The 27,155-nt window shown below is 42.5% G+C and overlaps 1 protein-coding gene across 3 annotated transcripts in view; it reads right to left on the reverse strand.

Annotated features, from left to right (window-relative positions):
• Nucleotides 1-27,155, reverse strand: part of LOC100499205 (aldehyde dehydrogenase family 7-like) — a 263,537-nt gene that overhangs the window by 148,132 nt on the left and 88,250 nt on the right.

A 27,155-nucleotide genomic window follows, 5' to 3' on the forward strand; every position in this document is an offset into this window, starting at 1 on the left:
GAACGCGAAACTAACGAAAGGGGTTGCGAGCCTAAAAGAGCGTTTTGATAAGAGCTGTAAATATGCGGAGATTAAGGTTTCGGGTATCCCGCCCACTTGTCAAGCTTCTCTTCATGACATCACTAGGGCTATTTTTACTAAGCTAAACGTCGCTAATTATATTACTGACGTGCATAGTGTTCGTGCAATTGTTAGTCGCCTGCAGCCTAATGCTGCTGAGGCTTCTCAGCTTTCGTCTCAGCGCGCGTCTCGCCCACTTGTGTTCTGTATTCGTTTTAAAAGTGCGTGCGCGATGATGTCTTGCGAGCGAAGCGATTATTTGACCCAATTAAGTTTAGTGATATCTATCCGGGCGGTAGCGATACATCTATCGATATGCACGACATGTTATCCCCGTTTCTCCATAATTTACGCTTAGCTGTGAAAACACGTGCAAATGCCTTAGGCTATAAATATGTTTGGGTACGCGACGATAAGATTTTAGTTAGAAAAGCGGATGGTTCAGAAATCATTCCGATCATCACTGCTAACGACCTGGAGCGCATGGTTTGACAATCAGAGGCGAGTATCCCTAAGACGGTCTCAGCACCCGCTCGTAAATCCAGCAAAATTCGCATTGCTCACCTCAACGTTAGTTCTGTTAAGGCCCACTTCAATGAAATAGAAATTCTTTTATCTGACAATAGTATTGACGTATTGATTATTACTGAAACCTGGCTTACTCCATCCATGCAGTCCTCACTTTTTTCTATTCCTGGCTACAATTTTATCCGGAATGATCGAGGTCTTGTCTCTTCGAGAATTCTTAACCCTGTCACTGAGGACGATGTTACGTATGTCCTTGGTGGTGGTATCGGATTTTACATACGTGAGGATCTGCGTTTCACTTTATTGGAAGCATCTTATATTAGCAATATTAATGAGACTGAATATATGCTTATCAGTGTTGATTGTGGTTAAAAAATTTTGCTCGGCGGTGTTTACCGTAGACCAAAAGGGCATACTCTTTCTAAATTCTTCAACTCGTTCCAAAATCATTCTCATCGGTTCGGCAATGTTGTTGTTGCGGGAGATCTTAACTTCGATTTGCTCTCTGATAATTATTATGGCAATCATCTTCGTAATCTGATTAACGAAAATAATTTTCACTTTGTCCCGTTTGGTGCTACTCACCATACCGATAGTTCCGACACTGTCCGGATTGATGTCATGTTATCTGATTGTGGCGACAAGATTATGCACTACGAAAAATCCGCTGCTCCATACATCAATGGTCATGATTACCTCTTGATTGATTTCACGTTTGATCTCCCAGAAAAGCAAGAGTTGCTGATAATATCGCGTGATTTTCGAAGGTTCTCGTCAGCAGCTTTTCTGGCTGACCTTCTGCCCGATCTCTCCTTGCCGGCTTTCTTTGATCCGTTGACTTCTGTTAACGATAAGCTGGTTGGTTTTCAGCAAGTTGAGCGTAGGGCTCTAGACATCCATGCACCGTTTACCGCTAGAAAGCCTAATCGTAACGCTACCCCGTGGTTTACACCGGACCTTCAACGCCGATGTAAAGCCCGCGATCGGCTGTATAGTGCAGCAAAGCTTTCTAGAAAGCGGGCTGCTATTATTCGCTACAAAACAGCCCGCATTGAGGTAAAACGTGCCATTCGAAGTGCACGCGAGGAGTATTTACTACATGGCTGCTCCGTGAGAACGAAGTGCTGGGGCTTTCTACGTCGTAATGGCTTAGTTTCAGCCAAAAGTAAATCACCTCTTCATTTTTTCGATAAAGATAGCCTTGCAAAGTATTATTCTTCTGTCACTTGCGCCCATATACTAGTATGCTCGTCCGATTCTTCACGTGCTATCCTTGATGGGCAGTATAATAGTTTAGTTTCCGCGTTTGAATTTAGGTTTAGAAATTTGGATTGCGTTGAGGTTGCGCAGTTTATAAGTTATACCTCAGATTGCCCCGTTTTTCACGGAAGTTTTTAACCTGTCGATTTCGAGCGATGTCTATCCATCTATCTGGAAAAAGTCGGTCATTGTGCCGCTTAGTAAATGCTCGACACCCAGCTCCCCGGGTGATACTCGTCCAGTTGCGAACATTCCGCACTTTGCCAAGGTTTTCGATAAAATAATTACTGACCAAGTTATCGCATACCTTGAAGATAATAATCTTATTTCGCCGTACCAATCTGGGTTTCATAGCTAATACAGCACGCAAACAGCGCTTCTGAATGTCACGTAAGATATCAGGCGAGGTGCGGATATGGGTCTGTTGACCCGGCTTCTTTTGTTTGATTTCAGGCGTCCTTTCGACTCGATTGACCATGCTACTTTGCTTGCTAAGTTGAAATCGATCGGTTTTTCTAATGACGCAATACTATGGTTCCACTCGTATCTGACTGGGCGTTCACAGGCAGTTGTTGGCCTCGATGGCACCCTTTCTGATTTTCTTCCTAATATGTCGGGTGTACCTCAAGGATCCTCTCCAGGACCTGTGATCTTTCTCATATATATTAACGAGATTGTCTCAGTACTGCTGTGTAATTCTGCGGTACGCTTTTATTTTTTTTTCCTTAGGAAAGACGCTGAGCTTGGCCTCTACTATGCCAAATTGGGCATTATTATTTAGGCGCAATTATTATTTAGTTATTACGTTGTATAAGATTTTCGTTCATAAGCGGCCTGGTTATCTTGCCGATTTATTTGCGCTACCTAATGAGGACTTACGACGCTCGGTCAGAAATAATCCGCCTGCGTTTGTGATACGGACTGCTAGGACCGAGATTTTTCGCAATTCATTTACCGTGAAAGGTATGCATTTCTGGGATTCTATCACTACAAATATTAGGCTAAGCAAATCCTTGGGCGCATTTAAACAGCGCCTATATGTCTATTTATTAAGTCTACAGCAATGTTATGTTCAGTATTAATATTTGATTAGGTTATAAGATGTTACTGCGAGCATACTACTCAGTTTTCTTTGCTGCCTTTAATTGGTGAGCCGTTTACTACTGGTTAAGAGAGATATTATTATTTTGTTTACGATTTGCAACTCTTTATTTTGTAATACATTAGCTTAAGTCTATTATTGTATGCCAAATATTGGCCACTGCTGTGCCATCGAAAAATTTGTTATAAATTGCCATCTCTATTTGTATATCTGCTCCTGCTATGCTGTATTATTTGCTCCTCGCCCTACGGCCTTTTGGTCACGGCGTTAATCTCTCTCTCTCTCTCTCTCTCTCTCTCTCTCTCTCTCTCTCTCTCTCTCTCTCTCTCTCTCTCTCGATTTATATTCGAAACCGAAAATACGGCAAATTTTTTCGTTAAACGTTGTCTGATGCTGATCGACGCAGGCACACTTGCGCTGTAGCATGTAGTAGCCCTTTTGAAAGGGTGCAACTTTCAAAATTCTAAATGCCGTGCGGAAAGAAATGCGTTTCCTGCTCTGCCTTTTCCGACTGTTTAAACGTGTAAAAGGTGTCCGATTCTTGAACGTGCGTGACAGTACTCGGCACGTGAATTTCGACGAGCGCAACGGACCAATTCCCGCTGTGTCTGAGCTCGCGCGAGAGCTGCGTTTTAAAGCCATGACCCTTTGTACGAATTACGCGTTCTATTTTGAATTGCTCAGCAGCATCCGACATGCGTTTCATGCCAACGTGAGCGAGCTCCTCGAGATATAAAAAGCCGTCAATCTCCTTGCCGTTCAAATCTTCCAGGATAAACGTTGGTAACTGCTATCTGTTGGATATGCGTTTAATCTTGAAAACTTCCTCGCTAAAGTTTTTTTCGTATCCCTTCTCGAATGTATTTTTCGTGCGACTAATGCGTACGTAAGATCCGGGCTTGTATTTATTGATTACACCTGACGCCATCTTTTCGCTCTTTTCGCTAAATTTTTGCGCGATTTCGCAGCATTGTAGATGCTCACGTCACAGGGGCGCATCTTTGTACCGCTGTGTTGCGTATGATTGTAAGCCTCAATGATTTTCTGCACCACGTCGATGTAGCGTTGCGTGTTATTGTGAGAAAAGTATCGCCACATTCGTTCGCGTATAGTACGGTTTAGTCTTTCCACCACAGCCGCTTTGATATCAGGGTTTTGAGCTGTACGGAATTTGATGTCGCATTTTTTCAAAAATTCCTGAAACGTCGAGCCTACAAACTCCTTACCCTTGTCGGATTGTAAGAGCATCGGGACGCGACCGTTGCTGCGTTCGAGTATTCGTCCGAAGGCTGCGGTGACGTTAGCTGTAGTTTTATCGCGTAGAGGCTCCAGCCACGCGTGTTTACTCAATACGTCCACCACTACGAGTAGGTAACAGTATCCGTCGTTGTGCTCTTTGATCGTGGTTAATTGAAGCAAATCGCACTCCCATACGTCGTCAATGTTGCTGACGTTGTAACTTAATCGCGGAAATTTACGCTTAACGGGTCTGTGAAGAGTATAGGCGACTTGATTACTAAGCCACTCGTATATACGTTCTTTCTCCCGCGTATCAACCGCGCTAAATAATTTGCCTTTTCGATTTACACGCACGAGATTGCACGCACCCGCGTAACCAGCCTCGTGCGAGACAATCGTAGTATTGCTGCTCGTACGACGACGACGACGACATGCTTAAAAGTTTGCGAGACGTAGCCACTTGTTATTTGCTCGATTCCTCATCAAAGCAGGCGATGCCGGTGATTCGCTGCTGCTGCTGGTGCTGCTAGAGTTGTGTATTTCCATCAGCGCGTCGATACTCTCTTTACTAGGCAGTCGTCGTTTCGCTGTATTATTCGGCTCTGTCAAATTTTTACCAATTTTCACTATTTCCGGGTTTCCAATCAGCTTTATCGGCGTGTCGACTGTCTTGATGAATTTGGCGAAAGGTAAACGGCCGATGGGCACTTCCGACTGATCCAGTTTTTTTTTCCTGCGTGCGACAACGTCGCTAATCAGTTCTATAATGTTGGAATCTTGTATGGGCCGGCCGTCTATACTGACTCTGCCAGTGCTATCCCACTTGAGACGATCGCCGGCAACGGTTTTCCAGTGTTTCAGCAGAAGGCGCGTTTTTTGAGCGTAACTCTTGGGCACGTTGTCGAGTATTATTTCTTCAGTCATTGGTGCCGATGTGGCCTCTATTTCGTCGACGTCGCGCTCATAATCGTGTTCAGCGTGACATTCGGAATCTTTGAAAAACAGATATCGCTGCAGTACTTCTAAATAGTTTTGATATTTTTCACGCTCATCTGTAAATTTATTCGAATGTAGAATTGTGTGCATCTCGGAATCGAGTCTCGAGAGATTGTCGCCGCACGTTTGAACAGAGTTTTCATACGACTCGTTTATTACTGGCGGTGCTGCTGCTGGCTGAACGTTTCGCATGCGCGAAAACATATCTTCGGGCAAGATAATCATTTTTCTCGCACGATCCATTTTAGTCTTCCGCTACTGCTGCTGCTGACTTTGAATTAAATAACTTCGAGACAAGAGCCCCGATAATGCGAGTAGAAGCGGCAAAAAAATACCACCGTGCTGTATGAGAACTCGTTTCTTTTTCTGCCAATCGCTGACAGATTTCTTATTATTGCATATCGTCAATTTTCTCAGCACGTTTTTGTGCTTTTTGAGTCGTCGTTTATGCGAGTCTTTGATTTTGATCACACCTTGCGAGTCTTTGATTTTGATTTTGATCACACGGGTATACAACAGCCAGCCTGTTTCTTCTTCAATGTTTTTGGCGCCATAGCTTCTCGCCTACTGCCTATGCCGAGAGCTCTGCACACCTATTTTGTATTTTTACTTTTTACCGAATTTCGGCACATAGGCGTACTGAATATCGTCGCTTGGGAATATACACGTGCGAACCCTATACTCGCCCACGACTGCTTGCGTTAGATCAAGAAAAAGATACGAGTGAGGTCCGCGCGAAGCGTCTATGTAAGCTTCCTGCAGAAACCTCGGATCTTCCGGATAAATTTGTCGCGCGAGATGCCGAATCTGAGCTCTGTCGCGAAGATTTTTAAATATAACAATATACTTTGAATTTAAACTTATGTCGCGCTGAGACTTTCCCTGGTGAAAAATATTCTGCGTCACTAGAAAGACCGACAAATTCAAATTATGAGACGAACGCGAGAACAAATCCAGAACTATATCGTTCGATGATTCTCGCATCAAGTCGTCGAGAATCAGTAATTTTTTCTTTCCCGTACCCACGGAGTAATTGCTTCGCTGCGGAAGTCCCTCTCGAAATTCGATAGGTATAGCAGCACTCCCGCCAACTTTGAATTCACTGCGGTACGTCTCTTGCAACTCGGTATAGTAGAGCAGAACCCTGTCGAAGCGAGCATCGGACATCTCCGACAGATGCTCGAGAAATTTTTTCAGAAACCAGCTTTTTCCAGCTCCTGTCGGTCCTGCTATGCACGCCGTAAAAGGATGCTTCCAACGCGTATCCATCTTTTCGACTAAAGCGCTCTCTTCCCGAAAAGCGCTTTTTATTAATATTATTCCTCTACCGCGGAGGGCGGCGGCGGCGGCGGGCGTGGGCCGCGTATACGCGTGTACTCTCGCGGGCCGCTTATAAGCGTATATTAGCGGCTACGAGTATCATCCGCGGACGAGCCGTCTATACGCGTGCATGTACGGCTCGCCTATAAGCGTGCGATGATGAGTGGGTAAAGGAGCGAGAAGGATGCTATAATTACAAGAAAAATTTTAAAATACTTTCATTTTTATTATAAATATATTAAACATAACGCAGAACAATTTATATTACTTAAAACTAATACAAAAACGAGATTCTTAAATTTACTTTTATTTATTCACAAATAACTTACATACTATATTTAACTTTTGTAACCGTACGGGAGCGATAACCCGGGAGTAACGTACCTACGCTTTTTTAGAACAATGCTACACGATTTGACCTCTTCTCGCGTGACGACAGTGTGATCTGGTAATCTTTTAATAGAATTAAACTTAAGATTAATGCATTCATTCTCTTCATCAGGCTTAAAATAATTTTCAATCATACTCTTAATGCTAGGATAATTTATTCTCAAAGAATTCGAGAAATTTAGCGAGATACCCTTGAGTTTACATTTTTCGGATACCTCGTCAGTTCTCGAATTCACGGTTCTGTAGCCGTAAAATTTCAGACCACCCGAGAGGAAGCTCGTAATATAAGTCCCTTCGTCGAGCTCGTTGGTCATATCGCCGAGCAACGAGCCTAACGGGGGCCTATATTCTTGTGCGTTTTCATTGCACACAAATATGCACGAATCAGTGTCGCAGTACAGCGTTCGCTTGCCAAGCTTCTATAAATACGAAAATAGTTTCAAGCGGGCCAGAGTTGTCGTGTAGGCTGCTATAACTACGTTCGTATATGGAGTAGACTCCACAGCATCGTCGATGTACGCCAGCTCGCGTACATCACCTCCTCGTTGACCAGCAGGAGACTCAAGACCTCTTTATCCTCGGCCGTTAGAAGTTTAAGGAGGTCTCCGCAGCACGTCTTCCTAGAAGAACTCGTCACGAGGATTAAGCTTTATTTTGCTGATGAGCGGATGCTCCGACACGTACTTGGCGATTTCGGGGTTTTCACGCTTGACTCTGTCAAACTCGCACTCCCAAATTTCGCGCGTCTCGTAACCGAGCTGTTGAATCTGCGTGATTTTAGCGCGTGTATTCTCGAGCAACGCGTCGAAAGTACGACCCCAGGCATTCGGCTTGTTGCGATTGTTTTTGAAACATTCAGGGCAGCCATGCGTATAGCAGCCCTGGTATTCAAAAACAATGGGATTTTCTGCTGGATTGGTAGATGGTAAGAATCCGTCGACCAAAAATCTCTCCTTGCATGCACGATTTCGCGACCGATCTCTCGCTTGCACTGTAGCAGCCACTCGACGGCTTTTTGGGAGTGCTTGTCGGCGCGCCGATACCCGCCCCTGGGGACTATTCCTATAGTCTGTGGCTTTAAGAAATTTTTTCTATAGAGATGAGAGCACACGGATGCGATTGTAGTAGCCACTACAAACGGGTCCGTGTCTCCGACCTCGAGAAAAATTTTTCTGAAAGCCACATACGCGCGACGCAGAATCGTCACATCCATGCGACAGTAGTCGACGATTTCCTTGCTGAAATCTAATACTGCGTTCGCTGCACGCATCTCGCCGTGCCACAGCAAGAACTGCTCGCGCTCGCTCGACGACATAGTGTCGGGCGAATAATAGTGCGCATCCGGTATGGCGCCACGGTATTCGGCATTAGCCGAGGTGTTAAAAAGGTGCGGAAAACAGCCTTTTTTCGTAGTCTCACCTAAACCAAATGTAGCCGGCAACGCGGCCAACTTCATTTGAAAATAGCTGAGACTATCGATGAACTTTGTGCGTCCATACCGGATGCACAGTATTTTCTGACCATTCAGTATGATGCTTGGCGCGCAATTTATTTTACGTTCGACAAGCCGTCGTAAAACGAATTGCGCATCGTACCCTCGTGCGTTGTGCGCGATGCATATTATACTTTCAAAGTCCGTTTTGTCGCGTGCTACAAGCTGTAGCAGCTGACCAACGGGATCTTCGGTAAATACATGCTCGCGCACACCGCACGAGGGACACCATTCTGAAATGTCGTCAGAACTTATGCACTCCGTGCAGACTTGTTGTGCAACGCAGACATTCGGGACGTGCATCTTTATGCTTTCATCGCCTCGATACGATGCTTCTTGCATCGTTTCCAGATCGTAGAAAACATAAAGATATTTTTTCGCTGAAGCATCATTTTTTTTCGGTTGTATAAAACAGTGTTGATTATAACCGTGTGTCGACTTGCAATGTCGACACTAATTTTTGCCGCACTCGTGCTTACCGCGCTGCCGGTTCACGCTTGTGCAGCAGGTAAGACAAATCTGCAGCACATCGCACAATCGCTTGTGCTTCGCTTTGTATGATCCCGCAACCAAATGGTTGCGAAAACATACATCGCCGAAAAAACTGCGATTGCACGATGCACATTTTTGCAAGCTTCGTTTTCGCTACAGGGTGGCGAGACGAAGCAGCGCGAACACAGCTGCCTACAATTGTGATCCTCGATATTACTGTAGCCGCGATTGCAAAAAGTACAATAAAATTTTGCCTTCGCAGCTCCAAAAATATTGACGATCACGTCGTAATGAAGATCGGAGTAGAGCAAAAATATTACGGTTGTGCAGGCATTGCAGCGCCCGTCAAAAAATGGTGCTTTACCGCTGCCCATCGAGTCTTTCTCGTAAGCAACTAAAGCTGTACCACGAGCAGTAAAATAATGCTTGAATTGACGAAGCTCTCGTACACCGCAACCTTCGCGAGGTACGAGAACACCGATATCCTGGCACAATTTTACAGCTCGCTCATGCTGTAGTTGCCTACGACCGTCGCGGATGACGTTCCACTCGGCTCGCATCGCCGGGGTTATCGTTCGTCTGAAGCGCGATTTTCGCCTCGCCTACAACGAGCCTACAACGCTCTCGGTAGACAGAGATTGTCACAATTGCCGATCTGAATGATGGACCGTTGAGAAACGCTGTCGACGGTCAAGTTTTTCCGTCGAGAGCCACCTGCACCTACAGGCATCTCTACGACGGTCAAACAAACGGTAAATGACTCTTCGACTCGAAAATTTGCGTTGCTCTGAACGAGTCCAGACACCACAGACCATAAATCATCGCCAGTCAGCGCGCTCGCGAGACGATACGAGAGCCCGGCTGACCCGTTTGCGAAATATTCGCTAGAGTTTCAAACACCGACGCGATCGCTTCCTCTTTTGATTAGAGTTAGCAAATACTCGTAAATGTCACGTATTGCTAACTCAACGCAGCTGACCATGTTGGTCCCACGCGGCGGAGTTTTCATCCGTAGCGTCAGACGGCGAGCGTCTGTACGGAATTTCCGTACGCGATGCACCGTATTCGCGATAATAGCGACGACAACGCTCATCGTCACGAGCTTCCTCCTTCTCCTCCTGATCCGAATCAGAAGCTGCAGCAGAACCGCTTACAATACTATTGTTCGTCGACGGTGCCTCTTCGCTCGAGGTATCGCCGCCGTCACCGCCGCTGCCTACCTGCGATATGCCGCTCGCTGTGCTGTCATCGATGATCGGGTGACCCGCATCGTAGAACCCGACCTTCTGCAGCATCGACAATGTAGGACTCAGCGCTGTTGAAGAGTCCGATGATATTGCCGGCGATGATGGGCCCTCTTCCTCGCTGCTGCTGCCGAAATTATCGTCGTCGACTGCAAAGAAGCAAGCCTTCATTTTTCCGCACGACCGTTATAGCATTGAATGATGTTGCTGAACAACTCGGCCACCTCGAACGCAGTCATAGAAAATAACTCGTCTGCTGATTTTTCAAGCAAGTTGTTTAACCAACGTACTTCCTGCGCACAACCGTTATTCACGATTCGTAGCGCATCAGCTTGAAAAATCATAGCCGCGTCATTTTCTGGATCTGCTTCCGGACAGGGCTCCATGCCTTCGTTCACACGATGTCTGATAACTTAAAAAATTATTATTGTAAGTAATAATAATTTTTTAAGAAAATTTAAAAGTTAAAAAAGTTTGTCTTACTTTCATTAATGCGGCCGTCGAACGAGCTGTATTGATCGAAGCGTGCATGCGGATTCATCGCAACTTCCTCAGCGGTCTCATCCCGAGTCGCAAAGCCCTCGAAAACCTCGGCTCTCGTAGGTCCAAACTCGGGAGCTGGCTTGTAGCGGAACGAAAGCAGAATCATCGCAGCCTCCATCGTTTGCTCGCTACCTCTCAGCTGTGCTGGAGCGCCCTCTCTGTAGACAGCCTGCTCAGAGACGCCAGGCCTCCATAGGTGCTTGTATATCCTCCTGCTCCTCCTGTTCCTGCTCCTCCTGCTCCTCCTCAACCTCCTCCTCCTCGGATGATGTGGCTCGCTGTGGTGAAGGAGGTGACGACACAACAAACAGCGTTGCGTCGCTGTCGCTCTCCTCAGCGTCCTCCTGCAGAGTAATTCGAGCTACAAGAAAAACAAAAATAAAGTACTATTTTTTTTTTTTAACTGATTGTAGGGAACACTGTAAACACTTACCATGTTCCTCGATGATATGCCTCAGATAGTACACATCGCGTGCACCGCGTTTCACCAAAAAACTGCCCACGATTTTTATCACAACACTATAATGTTTAAAGTATCTCTGATAAAAATTGGCGATCCAGCGGTACGCGCAATGCGTCAGCAAGCAGCGCAGCTCGCGTCGCAGCCTCTCCTCGCACATCCGATGAACGCGCATGTACCACTCGCGGGTACACTTCCTCTGCACAGGTATGTGACGTCCATTGAGCGCGTTGGCTACGCGCAGGATCGCATCGTTCGTAGCACTGAGCATTTCTGCGACACGTGGTAAGCTGGCACTCTCAATGACACGCATTTCGAGAGACTGATGACTGCGCTAGCGTACGGAGGAGTTTTGTAGACGGCTTAGGGCTGATATGAAAATATCATGCCTTTCTTAGGAGTGATTTCATCGAATAAGAAGATCGCAGAGTAGAAAAACCGTTAAAGAGGGGGATTTGTTTTAAAATAGCGCATATTACAGCCATAGCTGAGAAATCTAGGCTGCCACCAGTGATCGAAAGAAATAAATCCGATACCGTTCACGCTGTTTGCGCTTTAGGCACGTAGCAGTCATAAACCTTAGGCGGATAGCGGACGTCTCAGAGAATGGGCCGTCGCTACCGCTATATCCGGTGACATGGACCAAACAGTTTTTTATTACTCTACGGCTGACCCTTTTTAATCTCTCTTACCGGATACCTGTAATCTCTGTATAAACAGTTTACACTCGTTCTCAAGTGTCTACCGGAGATCCGATGATTCGTTCTCTGCTTAGTTTTGAAAACTAATCCGTTGGCGATAATAAAACAAAGCCCGAGTCCATGATCACACGATACTTCCTGGAGTTGATTCGCGAGACATTGAAAACCTTTCTTTCGCTCTCACCCGTCTCCGATTTTTTCTGATAAGCCCACGCCGCTGGAGCTCAAGTGTATACAAATAATCCAGTCCGAGTATAGCGTTACCAACGGTCCCGCATTCTTAAGACAACGAACGTCGTTAAAAGGCAAAGAGTGGAGAGGTGCGGTCTCCCTCTACCTACGTGCAGATATGTTTGCCAACGGCTTACGTTTATGATACGGCTTGCACCGATCAATCCGTTCTGAGTCCCTACAGAGAGCACACATATGGCCACCATCATGGCAGAATTGCAAAAATTAGCAGCCCAACGCGATGCGCTTCTCGCAAGTATCGAAGCTAAAAAACCTGCAATGGAGAAGCTGAACGGCCAGCTCGAGCGCTACCAGCAGAGAATGCTGGACATGTCAGCGCTGTTGCAACAAAAACAGCAAGAAGCCGAGCGAAAGGCTTCTCTGGTGGTACAGTTTGTGCCGATCAACGTGAGGTGCAGCGTGTGCATCACCAATAGTTCGGAGCACGACGTGTTGCAACAGTGCTGGAGGTGCCTTCTCTTTCGCTGCTGGAAGTGCAACGGACAGCCCTGCGCGTGCATCCTGGATATGGATTCGCCGAGATCGCCTTCGCCTCCACCATCATCAGCAGCAGGCGACGACAACGACAATGACGATAACAACGTCTAAGGTACGCCACCGACAGCACGCCGCAACCGAAGCGTACCTTACAACTTTCATCGGATGCCTACTCCGCCGAAAGAGTTGGTGCCTGGTTTACTGCGAGGAGGGCCCATACGTCAACTGCGTCACCAACGCGCCACTCACAAGTGTAGGTGTATCGCTTGTTTATAATTTATAGCATAGAAATTTAGTGTGTGTGTGTGTGTGTGTACGGCTGTGTAAGTATGTTTGTGTGTGTTTGTGAGCGCGCTCGTATGTCATTTTATTATTTCATTACCTTGTAAGCTGAGTTATTCGACTCGTACGCGTCTTTTAGTAAATAAATATTGTGCCAGAATTTCTCTTTTTATGCGTGCAAAACCCCCCCACTCCCATCAACGATCCCCAAAGCCGAAATTTAGAGTAAGCTTTGCGGCACCGAGTAGTAGAGTTATATGTGAACGCGTTCATTTCGATGCGAATCATTCGTCAAGCGATCGGCAAGGCAGCAACTCGACCATGCGACAGGAGCAGAGCAAAGAGCAGAAAAAAGGTTCTACTTGGGAGGAGAGACAGCCTCTCGTGAGAGGCAAGGAGCCAAGAAAGCAAAACAATCAGTCGTCATTCTCAACCAACACTTTCTCGTATCGAGAGAAAAGCGGTTATAATAATCTGTCTAAAAGATCTTCCTCCTCCTCCTCGTCACAGAATCAATCCTTTTCCACAAACACCTTTTCGTGCCCCGAAAAAGACGGCTACAGCAAGCTGAAACGCTAATTACAATAATGTATATTTCAAAAAACAATCGGCCCTTTTCAGGGCCACGATATAAATTATATACGTGGAACAATCTCTCTCTTTACAGCGCAGAAAGGATCAGAGCCGGCGCTAGGACAATAAAAGCCAAACAGCAGGTATACGCGAGCGACAGGTAGACGGCGACTTTGGCGGACGCGCGCGAGTATGGCGTAGGGAGGGGAGAGAGAGAGAGAGAGACAGAGAGAGAGAGAGAGAGAGAGAGAGACAGAGAGAGAGCGAGAGAGAGAGACAGAGAGAGAGCGAGAGAGAGAGAGAGAGAGAGAGAGAGAGAGAGACAAGCGGGTCCGGTACAGCAGCGGCGGGAGCCACCGCGTCAGAGCTCACGGGCTACTATAGTGTAAAAGGAGAGGAGGCTACGGGCTGGTATAGCGAGAGTCGCGCACGTGCGTTCGAGCTCGGGGACGGTATGGAGTAGACAGCGAAAGAGAGAGAGAGAGAGAGAGACTCGCGCTCGGGTCTGCTTGAGAAAAAGGGGGAGGGCTGGCATCGTATGCGTGATATAGCTTTTGTTTAAAGATTAGTTATAATTATTTATAAATACACAAACAAAAGTCACCTATCGATGACAGACTGCTTATGACAGTAGTGGTCGCAAATCATGTTTATTAACCTTATGGCATCGTATGCGTGATATAGCTTTTGTTTAAAAATTATTTATAATTATTTATAAATAAACAAACAAAAGTCACCCATCGATCACAGACTGTTTATGAAAGTAGCGGTCGTAAATCATGTTTATTAACATTATCAGCTACTGTTGATATAAACATGGGCTTCTGTTTACATAAACAACTGGCGCCAGCCACGGGACTGGTGACGTCACTCTAGGCCACGCCCAGTCACTCCATACCAGCCCATATACTACTAACCTCCATTTGATCGCAATTTTTGTAATGTAACATAGCAAACTAAGGTGAGGAAAAAATTTGATCTTGATTATTTCGCGCATATGTACTCTTAACATTTGCGGGTATTCGTCATCAATACCTTAATTTATTTAGGCGCCAGATGCATGCATTTCTGGTCAGCTAGATAGAGCGTATGATCTCAGAGGGAAATCCACTAAATTTTACCACTCGGAATTCGTGGTTGGCCGTAATAATCCACCAAATACGTTTGTGTGTGTTCTGATAGGAAATTGAATAGGTATTTAGGTCTGCTGCAATAAAAAATATATGTACTCACAGATCTTTAGTTAAAGTTATTCGGACGAAAATCGTTTATTTATTTAAACCTAGCTATCCTAATCTAATGCAACTTAAAAGAAAACAATTCAATAAATTCAATCACGAAAATCTTCAGCAAAGTCGCAGAAACAATCAGCGTTGACTGGAAATTTATGATGCTTACCTATCTAAATGTCATCCTGACTTATTCTGTTCAATTCGTTTGAACTCGTGCGTCAAAGCACTACAAAATAAATATACATTCTAATCGAGAATCAATCAACGCAATTTAACGAGCTTAGGTCGCAACTGCGATGATTCGGATAGAAAGCGCGACTAAATTTTGCTACGGTCGCTAACCACTCGAGATCTCGGATTAGAATTTACAATCGCAAATAAATTGTCAAAATCGCGCTACTATAAATTTGAACGACGAAGCGCGCGATTGTCTAGTTCGATGATTGACTAGCACAGATTTTTTGGAACTCGCTCTACGATAAATAAACACAATTACGAAAAGACAACTTCATTCGGTCAAATTTTTAAGAGAACTAATTTTACGTTTACAAAAAAAAAGAGAAAACTCGTTAAATCGCGAACGAGCATTCAACACAATTTTTCTTGTCTCATACCTCGAGTATGCTGCGCTGTATTTCACAAATACTAGCGTTACGTTCAATTCTACTACGTCCGAAAAAAAAATAAATGGCACCCTTTAGCACTCTTGGGCACACTCGGGCACACTTTGGCATACCCAATTATTTCCACTAGGGCTATTGTTATATCGGAAAAATGACAGTTTCAATCCTGTTAAACGCAGAGTGTATTATTAATAAACTCATAATAAATTAGAATCTAATTTTTTTTTATCTACTCCTCACGAGCACACACACATACGTTCAGGGAGGGAGTTCGCTTCCCACTGGGAGTGGCGTCCCCGAACTGCCCGAGCAAGTAAGACGGTACAAAGGCCGCCACGTGTGAGACTAGATGACCGTTTCCTGTGACCTTAGGAGGAGTATGACGGTCCTTGGCATGCTCTGCAGATATAGCAATCCTGAGGTGCCCGAGCGAGTAGGGCAGTACAAAGGTCGCCACGTGTGCAACTGGAGGATTGTCCCCTGCGACCTTAGGGGGAGTGCTGTAGACTTCGGTTCGTACGCTCTACAGAAATAGCAATTCTAAGGTACCCGAGCTTGCCATGCGACGAGGAGGTCTAATCGCCGTCTTTCTTGGCCTATCGTGCCCTGCTAAGTCTCTCGGACTGGGCTCTTAAGCCTGAGCACGGAGGCGACAGCTCAAAAGCTGGGTTGCTGGTGCTCCCAGGCTGCCGGATAGTACAGGGGTCCGGCTCCATCTAGCCAACTAGACCTGGCTGCTCTATCAGCTGGCGAAACTCTTCTTAGCCGTAGTAGAGCCGGATAGTGCCCGGATTTAGGTCCTGCTGCGGTCAGGGAGAGGCTTTGCTAAGGCTACCTTGACTGATGAAAGATGTCCCACGACGGGAGGCGAGTAATAGGATAACGCGTGGGGTGGAAGGGCGGTATCAGGGCTAAGACGTTGTACGCGTATAGAGGAGTTGGAGAGAAGAAAAGAAAATGGAAATAAAGCAAAAAAAGAATACGTTGAAAGCGCCGACACCGTCAACACTGGGAACCCAACCCTCAAACTAGCTGAGCAAGGTGATACCTTCAGTGGCCTGAAGAGCATAATCACCGAAGGGAACGAGTACACTAAAGGCAAGACCAACGTGCACGGTCCGATCAAAACGCGTCTTGCGAAGTCATTGGAAGAGCTGGAGAAGATAGAGAAAATAGGTTTGTGCCTATTAGAGGTACCAGAGCTTCGTCTGGGAAGAAATTCTTTTCTCCCACGAACAAACAGTTACGAGAGTTTGGCAAGTATGGCCAGCGTGAGAAACATGGGCACTAATTCGTCAACTTAGCAAATGACAGAATACGGGCAGTACAGGTAGGAAGTAATAGAGGCACGTAAGGCAGATGAGGAGCATATTACGATGCTGAAAAAGGAAGTAGATGACCTCACAGAAGACATCGCAAAACGAGCCAAAGAAGTCAAAGTTTGACCCTGAACGCCTAATCACTTCGGTGGATGGGAGACGTATAAAAATGTCAAACCCCAAAGAAGAAGCCAACTAGGCTCATTAACGGTTCCCACGAAAGTATTGCTTAACAATGGTGCCTGTGGGGTTCCGGTGTTAGAGAAACACTTGTGCAGAGGTTGCTTTGCCTACGCCACGTAAAAGCACACACACATACATATATGAAATGATTCCAACAATCACCATAGATGAATTACTGGCTGCATGAAAAAGAATTAGGAACAACAAGGCTCCAGGCCTGGATGGCAAACCTAATATTGTATTGAAACAAGCTCTTCGGGCACGCCCCGATGTCTTTGTGGATCTGTACAACTCATGTCTCGAAGAAGAGACGTTTTTCTAAGAACTGAACGAAGCAACGCCAGGTACTACTACGAAAAGGAGATAATCCACCTAGAGAAGCTGCCTCATACAGACCACTCTGCATGCTGGACACCTCGGACAAGATTTTAGAGCGCATAATCGGCTTTAGAATGGACCAAGTCATTAAAGAACCAGGTGGACTACCAGAATATCAATACGGTTTCAGGAAAAACGCTCCACTTTTGACACCGTAAGCTTAGTAGTCGACAACGCTAGAATTGCAATAAAACGGAAGAGATAAAAAATGGGAGCCAAGAAGTACTATGCTATTATTACACTGGATATTAAAAATGCGTTTCGGTCAGCCAGCTAGGGCAAGATACACGAGGCACTACGGAAAAGAAGGAGTACCCGCATATATAAGAAGAATTATGTCTGACTACCGAAAGGACAGAACCCTATTGTATGGCAGAAAATACAGCACAAGAATTTATAAAATAACTGGAGGGGTCCCACAAGTGTCAGTGCTTAGCACATTATTGTGGAACATCATCTACGATAGAGTACTAAGGCTAGAGCTACCCAAAGGAGCAACGGTTGTAGGATTTGCAGATGACATTACAGTAGTAGTAGTAGCAAAGCAAAAGGAAGAGGTAACGGAAATCGCTAACGAGGCAGTAGGTGTAATCCACGATTGGCTAAAGCAGACTGGACTTAAGCTTACGAGCCATAAAATGCAGGCTATCCTCATATCTAGTGGAAAGGAAATGGAGACAAAAACACTGACAGTGAACAAACATGAAATAGACTTTCAACTGACCATTAAGTACCTGGGAATCACCATGGACGCCAGACTAACGTTTAAGTAGCATCTCGAGAGGGTGAGCAATAAGGCAGGAAAAGTCGGTGTTGCACTATCGCGACTAATGCCAAATGTAGGTGGACCAATGCAGGGTCGAAGGTCACTCGTAGCCAGTATAACTACATCAATTATATTGTACGGTGTCCCAATATGGGCGGACACCATGTTGGTGAAGTACTATGCACGAAAGCTGTCAATAGTTTAGAGAAGAAGTGCATTGCAAGTCGCTTCTGCCTATTGATGCAGTGTGCGTTATCTCAGATATGCTGCCTATTGACTTGTTAGCAACAGAACAAAAGAATACATACAAAGAAAGCCGGCGTGGTGAAAATACTCAAAAAAAAGTTTGGAAATCCGCGAAGGAACAAACCCGAGCTAAGTGGCAAAGACGATGAGACTCCAGTGAAATGGAGCGACGGACGCATCGCCTCATATCACGGATTATCGACTGGACCAAAAGACGACACGGGAAATTCCCTTACGCAGTTTTTAAGTGGACATGGGTGCTTTTGAGCCTACCTACACCGCTTTAAGACAGAAGACAACCCAAATTTCCCAGCATGTTTGGAAGCAAATGGAGATGCGAAGCATGTCTTCTGTGACTGGTCGCAATACGAAATAGGATGAGAAGAACTCGAGTGTTACCTTCATACTAGAGTGACACCTGAGTCAATGATGACAGCTATGCTGATGTCGAAGGATTATTAGTGCGCAGTAAACAGCTCTGTAAGGACCATTCTCAAGAAGGTTAGAAGGACAAGACGGAACAGCCGAGTAAAACTGTTGCTAGACGAAGGCCACTAAGTAATAGATACAAAACGCTTCTCGGACCGATGCAGAGAAACGTAGGTCACAGATCTGAGCTCTTACTCCCCTGCCCGATGTAGAGGAACTCAGGAGCTAAAGTTAAATGCCTCTAAGTGCTCCTCAGACCGATGCTGAGGAACGTAGGTTACTAGGTTGAGCCCAGATTCTCTCACACGATGCAGAGGAACGTAAGTGTGGGGGTTGAGTCTGTCCAGAGGATGACCGGTCGATGCTGCTCCAAGTACACGACCAGGCGATGCTGCAGGAAGCAAACGGCTGGACGATGCAAAATGAAGGCGCCACGAAAATATTATTCAACGATAGTACCTGTGGGGTTCCAGTGTCAGAGAGCTACTTGTCCAGAGCTTGCTCTGCTTACGCCACAAAACACACACACAAACGAAATCACATCCTGGATAACAATAAAATGTCTAGGAGTTCGAATCACCTCCTGAATGACGGCACATAACTATAATAAAAATGTCCACCTTCTATAGACGATGTTTATGTGTCAAAATCACCTCCCGAATGACGGGACATGATCTATGATACAAAGCACGAAGGATACAACAACACTGGTAGTAGCGTTTCCGTACCGTGTAGAAAATACCTGGAAGCTACCGAGATTTTTTAAATCTATCAAGTTTCCAGGTTTAAATCTAGATGAAAATCCCCATAAATTAGACATGATTTCTAAAGGAAATATGGGTAGTAATTTTTTCCCACAATGCTTTCTTCATATAACCTTACTTTTTACGCCAATGATCCTGCTCTGCATTGACATTGTTTATAAATATTTATTAATTGAGAAATATATACCGTATTACTTCACCTAGAATGTTTTTTAAAGGGTAAATATAATTTTTAAGGTGCGCATTAAGAGTGGCAACTCAACTCAACACATGCATACACTTATATACGAACGTATGTACAAGCATGCTGTAGTGACTAACTTTGTGTTGTTCAGGTGCGATTACTGTGTAGAAAGTGTTATCGATGTGCTCAAAGTCACCAATGATGAGGTTTGCATAGGTATTTGAATCTCATTAGTAAGCGAGCCAGTTAGTGTCAACTACCAAATTTCTCATAATCACGCTAAATCCATGATATTGAAGTTCAATGTCTGTTCTTATTTAAAAATAGACTAGCGTATCAGTTTTTCTTAACTGTCTTGGTTCGGTTTTTCACCTTGAACCCCATGGCTTCGGCGTAAAAATATACAGATAGCTCTATACATGTAAATTGAATTCATATCAGCTAGAATAAATTTAACTGAATATATTGTTTCCACAAGCTAATACAAATAAAAATGCAAATTTTCAACCTTCTTCGTAGAAACGCATTTAAAGGTGTTTAGAGTTCGAATCATGCTTTTTAAGAAAATGTTCGTGCGGATGGATGTGTGTGTATATGTACGTATACTGTTCTGATTCTGGAACCACGCGACCGATCGTAATATAATATGACATTGAAAATTTGACAAAAAGGTGTTTTTTATTTGAAAATTCATATCTTTAAAACTAAATAGTCAAACGTTTTGAAAAAAATGATGACAATAGAAAACGATAATATCTACTTGCTGTACAAATTTTAAACTATTTTAACTACTTGTTTTTGGGCTGAAAATCGAAAACTAAAAAATGGGTTTTTGATGCCGTACGATCACAGGAGGAATTAAGTTAAAATTTTTGAAAAATATCGATCTTTTGATCACCTCAGCTAGGTTTTTTTACAGCTTATGAAACCGTTTAGTTTAAAAGATTAAAGGATTCAAATTTGTTGTCTCTCATCCTGTATACCCTGTATGACTGAAGATCATTATTTTTGTTAATTTTTATAACTCGTTATCTAAAACTCAGAATGTTTTATAAGGTAGAAAATGTCTGTGCGGATGGCTTCTTGTGTGTGTGTGTGTACGTATACCATCATAATTCTGGAACCACGCAACCGATTGTAATACAATTGGACATGCATATATGTTTACTGAATATCAATTTGGGTACATTTTATTTCAAGATTCTAACCATTGTATGACCATTTTATGGTTATTTTTTGTCTATTTTTCGATTTTTGAAAAACTATTTTTGCTTTTTTTTTAAACTAAATAGTCAAGAGTTTTGAAAAAATTATGATAATAGAAAATAGATAATATCTACTTTCTGTAAAAATGTTAAGCCATTTTAACGAAAGCCGTTCTGTTTTAGTTGATATTTACCTTTTACCTTTTAAAAATGCAAAATATTCTTAGATGACCTACGACTTGACCCTCTGTAACTCGAAGAAGATTTATGAAAAAATTCTGATATAATTTATCCGATACTTGGAACACTTCGGGAACATATTCCCACAGTTTCAAGACAAGACAATAATGTATATTTGAACAACATTTTATGTATAAGAACTATACATTCAGTTGGAGTAAGCTACATGCCAAAGAATCGCTTTAAACAACTAGTAGCACTAAAAATATAGCACTATGTTCGCAGAGAGCGAACACTTGCACGGTAGCAATAATTATTTAGTGCGAGTCAATAAGACTTTTTATCTAGCGCAGTTCGCTTACACGATACCACCTAGGAAAAAGGTAAAGAATCACGCGATTTGACAGGTAGCTCGACTGATGGTGTGATAGTGATAGCTCGCGGAATAGCGAGACTCACAATCAGATCTATTTTCGATTACGTTGAACTTATTAAGTTACGACACTATGAATTGACACAATAAATATTCATGCGACACTGACAATGATATTAGAGTAGAAATTAAGATAAAGAAAAATTACTTACTTTGAGAGCGCTGGCTTGCAGTTACCGACTGGCTAGACTCGTTCACGTCCTGACGCTGCCGCTCGTCTTAAGGGTACAGAGATTCGAATGGTTTGTCGGCGCCTGCTATGCCCACCGTTTCGCGTAACAGCCTTAGTTACCGTGGTATAGTTGCTTGTCAGTTCGACGTGATATTAGTGCTTGCTTTGACCAGCGAGTCAACGAAAGGTAAGTCAAAACTACTCCAACAATTAACCTTTTATAAAGACGCGCATTCATTTAAATATTTGAGCCTATCCACTAGGCTATATTGGTACGCCCTTTATATTGATTTTAAATCAGTGTACAGGACGTAACATCGTGATATTTTTAATTTAAACGTGTATATAAACAAGTATAATCCAATCCATGGAAGCCCTTTAATCGAGTTACCTGATTTTATAAAACGTAAAAAAGCATGCGACAACATACAGAATTTTGATGACGCTTGTTTTAAATGGGCTATACTATCAGGAATTCATCCTGCTCATCATTCAGATCGTGCATCGGAATACATTAAATATGAAAAGGAATTGAATTTTACAAATATACAGTTTCCGTTTATGTCAACACAAGTACCTATTTTTGAAAAACAAAATCAAACGATGCACCGATTTATATTACTCAATGTGAAAAAGAAACTCATATTAATCTTCTGCTTTTACAAAATAAATACATAGATGAAGAGAATGACGAGATGAATTATGAAAATTTGGAACATCTCAGGCACACTTAGTTTGGATTAAGGATTTATCCCGTTTGATTTCCAAAGAAATTTGCAGAACTAAAGGCCGAAAATATATTTGCAATCGATGCCTACTTTTCCTTCATGATCAAAAAAAATTAGCTGTGCATAAGCAAGATTGAGCTCTAATTAATAAATGTTGTATAAGATTACCTGCTTTAAAACATAGATTTCTGGAATTTAAAAATTTTAGTTACAAAGAAAAAGTACCGTTTGTAAATTATGCCGATTTCAAGAGTCTTCTTAAACAAATATATGGCAGTTGCTCTACTTTTCAGCAACATGAGGCATTTAGCGTGGGCTACTACATAAAATATAGTTATGATGACTCATTGTCTTACAATCGTAGCTATAGAGGTAGTGAACCTGCTAAATGGTTCATTAATAAAATGATAGCTTTGGCTAAGCAAATAAAAGAGATTTTCAAGAATATTGTACTGATGAATAATCTGACATCAGAACAAAAAAAAAGCTTTTGACGAAGCAATCGTATGTCATATATGTAACAAATTTCTTGGTGAAAAGCGTGTGCATGATCACCGTCATCTCACTGGCAGGTAATAAAATACATCAGTACTATTTAAATATTAAAATAATATACACATTGATACAAAATATGTGTTAACATTAATTTTAGTTATCAAGGCCCAGCTCATAAAGAGTGTAACTAATATTATCAAAATTCACGTATTGTATAAATTATTTTTCATAATTTCACTGGATACGATTCACACTTTCTTATCAGAGATATTGCCAACGTTTTGTAATAGTAAAATAGAGCTACTACCGTTTAATAAGAAACGCTTTATTTCTTGTACCAAACATATTGATGGCTGCGATATCAAGCTCAGATTTGTCGATTCTCTATGTTTTATTTCAGCATCCTTAAACAAGCTATCATCTTGTCTTTAAAAAAAGAATATTCTCAAGCAAGAATTTAGTCAAGATCAGCGATATTCAGTTTTAACTCATAAAAAATTTGAATTGCTCAAAAGAAAAGGTGTTTTCCATATAAATATTTGGATTCTGAGAAAAAACGTTCAGTTACGGAATTTTCATCGATAAATAAATTTTACAGTAGCTTGCATGCTAGTGGAATTTCTAATGAAGATTATGAGCATGCCAAAAATGTTTGGCAAATATTCAACATTTCAAATTTAGGAGAATATTCCGATTTATATCTGAAAACGGATGTATTGCTGCTAGCTGAAGTTTTTGGAAATTTCCGTAATACTTGCCTCCCAGAGTATGATTTTCATAAAGATATACCGTTCTGCCTGGAACACAAGAAGCCACCAGGCTCGAAATTAGAAAAACTCTTGACAACTCTAGATGCAAAGTCACGCTACGTTCTTCATTATCGAAATTTGAAACAAGCTCTCAAAAATAGATTACATCTTACGGAAGTACACAGAATTTTACGATTCGAGCAAAGCCCTTGGCTAAATACATATGTAGATTTTAACAGCAAAATGAGACAAGAGGTTAAAAATGATTTGGAGAAGAACATCTACAAATTAAAGAATAACGCTGTGTTTGGAAAGACAATGGAGAATGTACGAAAGAAAGTTAACTCTCATTTCTATACCAAAATTTCACAGTCGTACTATTCTTGATAAGAATCTCGTACTCATCGAACTGAAACAGATTGAAGGGCTCACGAACAAGCCAATTTATGTAAGACTCTGTGTTTTAGATTTATCGAAAACTCTAATGTACGACTTCCATTATGATTACATGAAACGTGAGTTTGGTGAAAACTGTAAACTGCTCTATACGGATACTGATAGTTTTTGATATGAAATTGGTTGCAAAGATATTTAAGCATTCATGTAACAAGATATTCAGAATTTCGATACTTCAGATTATCCAGCTGAAAATATTTTTGGGATACCTTATGTTAATAAAAAGATTGTTGGTCTAATGAAAGATGAATGTTGTAGACAAATTATGACAAAATTCGTGGGACTTGTAGCAAAATGTATAGCGTACGTATAAACAGAGAAGATCGCATGAAAAAGATCAAAGGTCTGAAAAGCAGTGCAGTTGATAAGACAATTAGTTTTGACAATTATGTTGAGTGTTTGAAAGATTATTCAACGCAGTATAGACAGTAATGCATCATAAAATCAAAAGCTCATAGAGTGCAAACTGTTAAACAAACGAAGCTAGCATTCAGCTCCTAGGATGACGAGCGGTATTTAATGTCAGGAAAAACAGATACGCTTCCTTGGGGGCATTACCAAATACTATAGGATAATGTATAAAAAAAATATTATAAATATTGCAAAATAATAGTATATTTCAATACAAGTGCGCAAAAGTTCGCTCGGGCGACAAACGGCCCACTCATGTAGAATCAACTTTTCGCAAGTGTATCGAACGTTATGTTTTCATACAGGGGCGGAAAATTTACTTGAACGCACGCGGAGTGTGCGTAAAAGTGCATTTTACGTACACTGTATAAAAAATTTATTTTCATATAACCATTAAAAATATGATTTATTGAGCCAACTATTGTGCGAATCACCAAATCCTAACCATTTTACATATAACTAATTACCACGATTTTTCAATATTTTCTCTACGAGACAAATATCTGGATATTTAACTTTAAGCTCTTGCTCATAGTAAGCACCAGCAGTAGATTGATCTTGATAGTCCTTAAGCCTATACGTTTGCAGTGGATATTTTCATACAACTTGACTAATTGTGAAAATCTCTGTTGACTAGTTAGAGTTTATAACCCTTCTCAAATACTTGCTTCATTTTTCTCACCCTAACTTTATCTCCAACCTTAAATTTGAATTTTTTTCTGCTTTTTTGGCTTATTCAAGAGAAACGTTTGAGGACTATAGCTTCATTTTCTTTGCTGTAATTCCCTGTGACGCTTTCACATTTTCTGCTGATCTGCTGTGGTATCGAAATTCGACACTGGCAGCTTGATTTTTTGTTGCTGAAGATCCATGTGAATGCTTCATTAGCTGAAAAGCAACTATCGCTGTAGCTATGTAAAGCGCATTTATAATGTATTGAGATTAGTCGAGAGCCGTCCTCTCATATGTCATGATCGTACATAAGCAGCAACGGCGGAAAGGTCGTGGTTTATTGTATACACTTATAGACAAGCTTCAAGTAGAGCTACATCTTTCAGGATATCAGTGCTGTGTACCCGATACTAAACTAGCAAAAAGACTAGCACTTGTCGATCCTGGAATCAATACTCTTAATAGAGTTTGTAAAGAGCACGATATTCCTTATTCACAGAATCGAGAAAACGTTGAAGCAAGAAACGCAGCAGATAAGATTTTGGCTGCAAAAGCTTGGGAGCGGTCCGGGCAGGAGTTGGTAAAAAATCAGCTGCTCTCGCCATAGCAGGCACAATGAAAGCAAAATCTAAGTTTGGAATAGGTCTTAAACGGCGACAAATAAAAAAAAGGAAGCCATATATTTCACTGGCTAAAATAATTGATGCTGCTTCTACTAAAGGCAAAAAAATATACGTATTCCACGTATGCTATTAGTCCCATGTACCACCCCCCTACGACGAGGAATTTTTCAGCTTTTTAAGGACATCCAGGAGCAGTTATGAATCTTAGGATAAGGCCAGCGCTAGTAAGTCGGGAAGTTTCATTGTCGTCTTCTTTTGAGGTTAGACAGCGCTTAATAATATATTTTTCATACTTCGCGCGCGAAACTGCCAACGATGCCGCGATCACGCGTGAATTTTCTCTCTTCATAAGAGCGAGACACCTTCGCTCTTTATACAACCTCAGTGTATGTTGGTAGTAATGGACTGCTGAAAGCATGCAAAGTTTTGAAACGCCGATACGACAAAGTCGACATTTTACACTAGAGGATTTCACGTACAGCCTATCACCTGAAATAATGTAACTCTTGTAAGTGTAAATGCCATCCCAAGTTTACGACGGTCTTCCGAAAATACGCAATGAAACAATGTTGAATAATCCTTCTGCTTCAACCTTCAGCAAAAACTAACAGCAGCTGAAAGAGGAAGAGGAAATCAACAGCGTCACAAAATGTTGCACGTCATACTAACCACGATTGACACATATATCACCAAGGATGACATCTTGTTGATATTTTCGCTTAGATCAAAAAATCAGAATAAAAGTAGAACTTTAGAGCCTGGATTTGGGCATCACCGATTTACATAAATAATAAGCCTCTCTCGTCACGGCACAGTAAGGAATATTATGCATGCTAAAGGTAGACTTGCTTTGTTCAACAATAAGGACATCAATATAACCCTTCTGGATGAGGTGACGTCTAATAGCTTCCTACCAAGTAAAGTATTTACTAACGAGCTTTCAGGCAAAAGGAATTTCATCGTCTTTGGTCCGGGCTACTTGCCTCAGCTTGTACTGCAAACTCTACGCTCAGTCTACAAAAGGCCCACTTTATGCCCTAGGTACACAAAATTCTATTTCTTAAAAATAGTGCATTACTATACATGTGACCTAATAAGCACTTTTTTCACGGCGTGACGTTAGTCCCTGAGTACCTAGGCCCGCTGTTACGCCTATCCGTGTTATAAGCACCGTGGGGTTAGCGGACGGGATTAGCAAGTGTGATAAATACGGTGTGAAAAAGGACTACTTAGGTCACGGATAGGCGTGTGGGCTTAGATCATACTGTGCTATAATGTTAAATATCACGCTATCTTACCTGACGTGATTTTTAGCAAATGCAAATCAAATGGTCGCGCCATCACATAGGAGGGGATATTCTTACGGTGGGAACGTATTACGCAGATGAACGGCATTGGATGAGCGAACTGAGTTGCAGTGAGTTAAGTGTTTTTGGGCTAGTGTCAAGCCTAATTGGTATCAAACATGTCTCATTATGTACTTTTTTTCTGACAAC

The sequence above is a fragment of the Nasonia vitripennis genome, unplaced genomic scaffold (assembly GCF_009193385.2).
Source record: "Nasonia vitripennis strain AsymCx unplaced genomic scaffold, Nvit_psr_1.1 unplaced0148, whole genome shotgun sequence".
In the NCBI taxonomy this organism is placed as follows: Eukaryota; Metazoa; Arthropoda; class Insecta; order Hymenoptera; family Pteromalidae; genus Nasonia; species Nasonia vitripennis.